The sequence below is a fragment of the Megalobrama amblycephala genome, unplaced genomic scaffold (genome assembly GCF_018812025.1).
Source record: "Megalobrama amblycephala isolate DHTTF-2021 unplaced genomic scaffold, ASM1881202v1 scaffold434, whole genome shotgun sequence".
Taxonomy (NCBI): domain Eukaryota; kingdom Metazoa; phylum Chordata; class Actinopteri; order Cypriniformes; family Xenocyprididae; genus Megalobrama; species Megalobrama amblycephala.
The window spans coordinates 31,017-38,784 of NW_025953377.1; the positions used below are offsets into that span (position 1 = coordinate 31,017).

Consider the following 7,768-nt stretch of genomic DNA (forward strand, 5'->3'; position numbering starts at 1 on the left):
TTATTTGAAGTGAGCGTGGTCGTACAGGCAGGGTCAAACAGGAACAAACAGGAGCAATAAGGAACAGGCAGAGTCGTAGTCAGGGTACAGGCAAGGATCGAGGCAGGCAGCAATGGGTCATAAAACAGGAATCAGGCAGGAACAGTAACAAACAGGTAAACAGGGAAATAACGCTTGGAATTGTACACTGAGGAAACAAGACTTCGCAGTGAGGTGGTGTGTGTATGAGTCTTTTATAGTCCAGGTAATGTGTGGCAGCTGGGTGTGGTGATTAGTGTGGAGTGATTGTGAAGTGAGTGCAGGTGATGAGCAATGGAGGATCATGGGAAATGTAGTCCGGGATGTGACAGGAACAGACGTGATCGTGACACAATGTTAGTAGATTGAAAATAATTAATTGAATTATAAACAACAGTATTATATACAGTACCTGTTATGTCCACAGTGAATTCTGTGCTTTTCGGTCCACACGTTGTTTGCACAAAGAATATGAATCGTCCTGTCATTGCTTTAGTTGCATTGTATCTGCATGTGAAGTTGTTTCTCTGTTCACAGGAGCCCAGAGGAAGATCTTGTCTACAGATAACTTTATTGTCATTATAGTTCTCAGTGTAATAAAACTTATATTTTTCAATGCAGCATTCAGAGCAGTTCTGAGAGACGCTGCAGGTGAGATTTGCTTCTTTCCCCACAGTCACATTTTTACAGCTTACACTGCAACCATCTTATTGAAGAAAAAAAGATTATATCAGTTTAATACATCAACAGAAAACTAATTTCATTATGTGTCATATTACACATCAAAAGTAAAGTTGAAAGTGTGTCGCTTGATTATAAACAGTAATGTTTATATAACAACAGCAGTACATTTTATTGCTCTATAACAACTATATAACAGCTTCTTGTGCTCTGTTAGTAACCTGAATTTGTGTTTCTTTATATAATTATAAAAGAATGTAATATCATTTTTGTCAGGAGCTTCAGTGACAGTTTCAGGTTTAATGAGCTCTGTGAACTGATTTAATCCACTGTTAGTAGATGGAAAATAAATGTACAGTTGCAAACAGTTATTGAATTATAAACAACAGTATTATACTGTACCTGCTTTGTTCACAGTCGATTCTGTTTTTATTGGTCCACACTTGATTGTTTTGCACCTAAGAATTCTGAATTGTCTCATCATTTCTGTAGTTGGAGTGTATCTGCATGTGAAGCTGTTTCTCTGTTCACAGGAGCCCTCAGGAAGATCTTCTCTACAGATTGTTGAGTCATATTTCTCAGGGTATTGAAACCTATACTTTCTAATGCAGCATTCAGAGCACTTCTGAGAGACGTTGCAGGTGAAATTTACTTCTTTTCCTACAATTCCAGTCACATCCTCACAGCTTATACTGCAGACATCTGAAAAATAACAATGTTTATCATATAATAAATCAACAGAAAACTAAATTATTAACATTTTACATACAACAATATTCCTATTTAAAGTTGAAGTGTGCTGCTTCTGCGATATTAGCATCACCAAACAGAAATGCAAAAATAACTAGAATGCACATTTTCTGAAGAAAACGTGAGTGCTTGCAGTGGCAAAACGCAGCTCTCGGTCCACTAGGGTGTTTCTTAGGTGGTTGCTAGAGTGTCATGGGTAGTTGCTATGGTGTTGCTAGGTATTCTGGGTCATTGCAAAGTGGTAGCTAGGTTGTTCCTGTGGTTGCTATGGTGTTGATAGGTGGTTGCTATGGTATTGCTAAGGGTAAACTGGGTGGTTACTAGGGCATATATAGGGTGTTCTGGATGGTTGCTAGGGCATAGCTAGGGCACTGTTATGTGGTTGCTAAGGTGTTGTGGGTGGTTGCTAGGGAGTTACTAGGAGGTTTGTTAAGGTATTCTGGGTGGTTGATATGGTGTTGCTAGGCCAGATTGCTAGTTGTCACATATGGTTACTATGGAGTTTTTAACAAGGTTCTTAGCATGTTTTAAACAGGTAAGCTAAATCACTGTTAGCATGTAGCTATTCACTGGGCTGCTTGCCAGTATGAATTACATAAACCAACCCCAGTGCCTCTATGATTTTCAGATTTAAAAGATATCATATATATCATATATTGTGTTTGGGTTGCTAGGGCATGGCTAGGAAGTGGTGAAGATGATTTGTGATTGGCTGTTTGCTGCCCCGAGTCAAATGAGCCCATCCTCATGTTTCTATGACACTTCTCTTTTAATGGAAGTCTATGAAACTTGTTGCTTTTGTGCTCTAAATGGTTGCATGACTTGTCTTTCTGTTTCTCTTACCATCATCAGCTTGACAGACAGCTGTGAAAGTCCAAACCAGAATGAACAGCAGCACATTATCAGCACCCATGGCTGCTTCTGCAGAAAACACATGAAATACATTTAGATCTGAAGTGAAACCGAAGCTGTGCTCCATCTAGATAATATAACAGAAGAACACGTCCTGTGTGTTGATCACCATTACTGTCCTGGACATCTGTTTCAGGCATCTGAGACAAAAGCCTATTTATTTGAATAGGGAAATCCTGAAATCTCAAAAACTGCTTGCTATACTCACATTTAAATCATATATTTCATAATCGGCAACAAAAATCTGACATGTCATGTCAAATAGCAGCAATAAAGCTTATATTTCAGGCTGGACCAGAAGGATGCTGACCGTTTCTACAGCAACCAGATCTTCTAACAGCAGCTGCAGTGATGTGATGACTTCCGCAACCTGTGATGGGCTATATGCACGGTTACTTCCTGATTGTCATTAAGCCAGCTCGGGCATTTCCGGTGAAGTGTTAGCTGTTCATTCTGTACTTGCTGTGCATCGACACAAAATCATGACTTTTTAATGTTGTATTCATATTTTAATGCAGTTATCACATTTACCTAATTTGCCAATAAACCAGTTTTATTGATTGCAATTAGAGCTGCACGATTAATCATATCGCAATCGCAATCGCGATGTCAAGCTTGTGCGATTATATGACGCAAAATGCTGCGATTTTATGAAATAAAATATTAAGTTAATAAATAAATAAAAAATAAAAAAATACATGTGTGGACACAACAACCCATTATCTGAGAGCTGTTTGCCCATTTTATACACCGCTAATAAAAAGAAGACCAGTCAGTTTCAGTTTAGGCAGTGGCATGTGTGGCGCGCACGGTCATGACTTTTCCGGTGTGCAGCGCAGAGAACGGGTAAAGATGGATGCGGAGCAAACGGTCACTGAACTGGTGGCAAGAAAAAACGCTACCTCTGTTATATGGCGATATTTTGGCTATAAGATTAGAAACCCAGATTAGTAGTGGTTGAAGAGGAAAGGGGATTTAATTCGGTATCGCACGCAGCGCTGTTATCGGTGCGCACATGACGCACATACATACAAGGCTGGCGCGCACAGAGAGAGAGAGAGGCGCGTTATAGCTCGCGAACTCCAAATTGATTTCTCTTTCGCGTCCTCAGTGCACTTGGATGGTCACATACACGCATTATGTCAGTCAAAATACCCCTCTCAGCAAGTATTCATGTAAACACATTCAGTTATGTCTTAATTGAACGAGGTGAGAATTCGGATGTATATCTGTCCGATGTGTGCGTGCATGTCTTACTCTTAAAGTGACAGCAACCTATAAATACCTGCTGTTGTCTGTCATGTAAATCAAACAACAAAACACAGCTTTAACAAATATTAATCTATATTGAATTTATACAATGAACAGTGTCATTTTACATTTAATTATTACATTTCTGTGCATGAAAATTAATACTACAGTTAGACCTTATACTTTATTTGTAACTTTATGTAGTATTTATCTATGCTTGTTGTAATTGGTGTACAGTATTTGTTCTTTTTACAGTCTGTTCACTTGCCTTTAATAATGTATTATTTAGGCTAGCAGTTTATGCTATGGTATCAGAATAGTTAAAGTGGGCTAAGTAATAAATGCAAAGTTAAGTTACCCCCATCCAATTTTTTTTTTTTTTTTGTGCTGATCCGAAAAATGATCCGATCTGTGACGTCATAACCGTGATGTGATCCGAACCGTGAGTTTTGTGATCCGTTGAACCACTACAGATTAGTAAAGAAACAAATATCTTAAATGGGATTATAACAAGTTTGCAGTAATGCAAAGATGTTATTTAATTTAATAAAAATATTTTAATTTGAAAACGCTGTGCATTTGTTTGCTGTTGTTGCTAGTTTGAGTTGAGAAATACACATTTCAGCATTATCAGTGATCTGTGTGTGTATTTTCATTGAGAACCAAGCAAGATGACTCATGATACTATTTGTTTATTATATCGCTATCGCAAATCGCAATCGCAATATTGACCTCAATAATCGCAATATGACATTTTCCCCAAATCGTGCAGCCCTAATTGCAATAAAGACAAAGCTATTAGGACCTGTTTAAAAAAAATCTGTGTCTGTAATTAGACATGCACACACATTTTTTTCCCCAGCACTTCAAATGTTATTTTTAATGTGATGACCACAAATCATTAATTATTCATCCTTCTGAGACTGTCCCCATTGTAAAACTGTACTTTGCGCATATATCAGCCATTTCCGTCTAATCGTTTTTCACTTCATTTTTGACTAATTATTAAACATTATAAAATAACTAGGTTTAAAAATACATTGTCAATGTGAAGTATGAAATACTCACAAAATCATAAGAAAAACAATAACTTTTCTTGTGAATGAATGACACAGAAAGCGAGCACCACGCTCTCTCTTTATAATCACAGCAGCTGTCAGTCAGTGCAGCGCAAGATCAATGATTTCAGCACACTTGAGAAAACTCACATTTTATTCAATGAATCAAACAAAAGTGCACAATAAATATTAATTTCTGGAGCTTTTTTCATACAAAAGTGTAAAAACTGATGGTCGAATTGAATTTAGCCGAGGAGGAACACTGAGGTACGTCTTTATTTATTTATTTTTTATGCTGTCTTACGTTTGAATAACTAAATTCATGCTATGCCTGACTATTTAAATGACTATAATCCGATTATTAAACTAAGTATTGCACTAATGATGCTCAGTGACATCTCACCGTTCTCGAGCTGGCTTAAATTAATGTGGAAGTTCCAAAGAACGCTTCATGCATATTATAGTCCATTGGCTCCTTATTATAATGTGAGGTTATATTCCACCATACTGCACTAGTAATATAAATGCACTGTCTTGTCTTGGTATATCTAAAGTCTTGAAGTAAAAGAGTACTTTAAAGTGAAAGTAAAAGAGTACTTTAAAGTGAAAGATGTGGTGCAAATGAACAGACCTCAGTCAGGGTAGATGCTATATTTAACTTTTGTATTGGATTTTGAGATATGGGCGTGGCACCCAAAAATTGAGCCAGATGGATGTGAGTTTGCAGGGGCAAAGTTTAACCGGACTTAATGATTGGAGAAATCCTGTATATGTCAACAGAGAGAAGTCTGAGATGCACGGATGAATTGTTTACACTATATATATATATATATATATATATATATATATATATATATATAAGAAAGACCTAAAACATGCATTAAAAGGAAATGGGTAGGTATATACATTTTTATATATATATTTTTGTATTTCATGCCGACTTTAAGGTTCTATGTAATGTTTCATTTCCACAACACATTTTCCAGAATATTTTGTTATCAGGAATTGTTTTGGTAAACGTATAACCACCGGGTTCAGTAAAAGCAAATCGTGTTGAAGTTGTGTAACAACACTCACTAGACTACAACTTATACTGAGACCTCAGAACCACAATAATCTGTAACAATATAGCTGTGTTTACCATCTTGACCTCCCATATATTGGGCCCTGAATTACTCATTCAATCTAACATTTCATAGGCCAATGCAAATGCAAAAAAAACCTTGGTTTACAGGGTCAATTACCCACACAATGAATTAAATAGTTCAGTTCAGAATCACACAATTTCGTTTTAAAGAGGTAAATTGCGTTCAGTGTGAACAGGTTTTACCATATATTTACTGTCTGACTCTGTCTGTGTGAATTTGTAAACTTTTACTTTCGGTTTCAAAATTGCTCTGATTCACGGTCCAGTTCCCTCACTCATTTGATGTTTAAACAACAGAAACTGATTAAAATGGTCGCTTGTAGGGAAGGGATGAATGTTTTATCGACTTCATATGCTTGTATTGTTATTTATATTTTTGGACGGACTGACTTACACTACAGAAAACAACATCGCTTCGTTCGCGCTCCTAATGAACATCATTATTATCAAATACATCGACTAAACTCACCTCAGTGTCATTATATGCTCAGCGACTCAGCTCCTTAACTTCATAATTTCCATCAGACGAAGTTGCGACTTTCTAATTGCTGAATCCGACACTTTGAAGAAAATGAAAAGAGGGAGAAGTCCACTTGTCGCCACAGTCACAACAACAGTGAACGTCTTCTTCCTTTGATGTTTTATGGCACCCTGCACTTTTAGTGCATATTCCGCCACCTACTGGGATGGAGTGTGAGGCGATGATAGCAAGGTCAATAATAACATAACATAAAAATAATACTAATAATACTATAAAATAATACTAAAATAATAATAATAACATAAAAATATACTCACTTTTGTGGCCAGCGGTTTAGACATTAATGGCTTTGTGTTGAGTTATTTTTATATTATGTTTATCACGATTGTAATACTTCCATATTTGCCTCCAAGTGATTGGAATGATGTACATTATTCTTGTGTGATTGTAAAGGAATTTTCTAATGCCTATACAGAGTCCTTAGCAAGGATTGTTCTCCATCGCATAATCAAACAACACTGAGGAAATTATTCTGTTTAATGAGACAAATATTCTAGACTCACTTGCACCACTAAAATCAAAGGTTTCAAAACTCAGCTCACGTCTATGGTTTAAAAATGATGTGATCTCATGAGAATACATGTATATTTTTACGTAAATTGTGGTTCTACCACACGTACATTTACTTTTGTTTTCATACACACAAAAATGTACAATAATTACGTATTTATAGCACTGAAATGTAAAAATACTTGCGTATTAACAGCAATAAAATGTAAATCATTTATGTATCCAAGTGTGACTGTGTATGAACTCCAATGTATTCATATTAAAATCGTGGCATTAATGTTTTAAATCCGTTGTATTCAATTGTCATATCAATACGAAATATTAATATGAAATAACATCTGTTTGTGACTTGTGCTGCAAACTCTTTTGGAGGATTACATAATGTTAAACAAGCCTACACTTTGAAACCTAAAAATGAATAACATTTCTGTAATTGTTTAACCCTTTTGTAATATTTAGTTTGTTTGCTGTGTGTGACAAAGAACGTGTTTTCTCCTATGCAGCGACTGACAATACAACCATAAGATACACCAAAGCACAACATAAATCCACAAATAACATCCATTTTATTTGTTCGCTGTATTCCATCTTTAGAATCCATATGTTTGTAAGGACAGATTCGCAATAAATAAATCAGAATCAGAATCAGAAAGATTCTGATTCAATCATTCAATAAATGATTGTAATTACACTTCTTTGTCTGTTAGCCTATTCTTTTATTTATAACAGTATAGGTTAAAGAAATGGTTATGGGTAGGTTTAGGGGTAGGTGTAGGATTAGTGGCTCAAAATATATTAATGTTATATTTTTACTAAAATTGCCATTTTTCTACACATTTCTGTCCATTTTGTTTCATTTTAACATTCTGTATAAAATGGGTATTGTTAGGTTCGGGGTGG

General features: G+C 35.9%; 1 long non-coding RNA gene across 1 annotated transcript; it reads right to left on the reverse strand.

Moving 5' to 3' along the window:
• Positions 1-1,172: 1,172 nt before the first annotated feature.
• LOC125261570 lies at positions 1,173-6,452 on the reverse strand. Its single transcript, XR_007183367.1, has 3 exons — positions 6,287-6,452; positions 2,293-2,370; positions 1,173-1,401 (listed from the first exon to the last, which is right to left on the reverse strand). It is a non-coding gene; the product is annotated as an uncharacterized LOC125261570 (long non-coding RNA).
• Between the last annotated feature and the right edge of the window lie 1,316 nt (positions 6,453-7,768).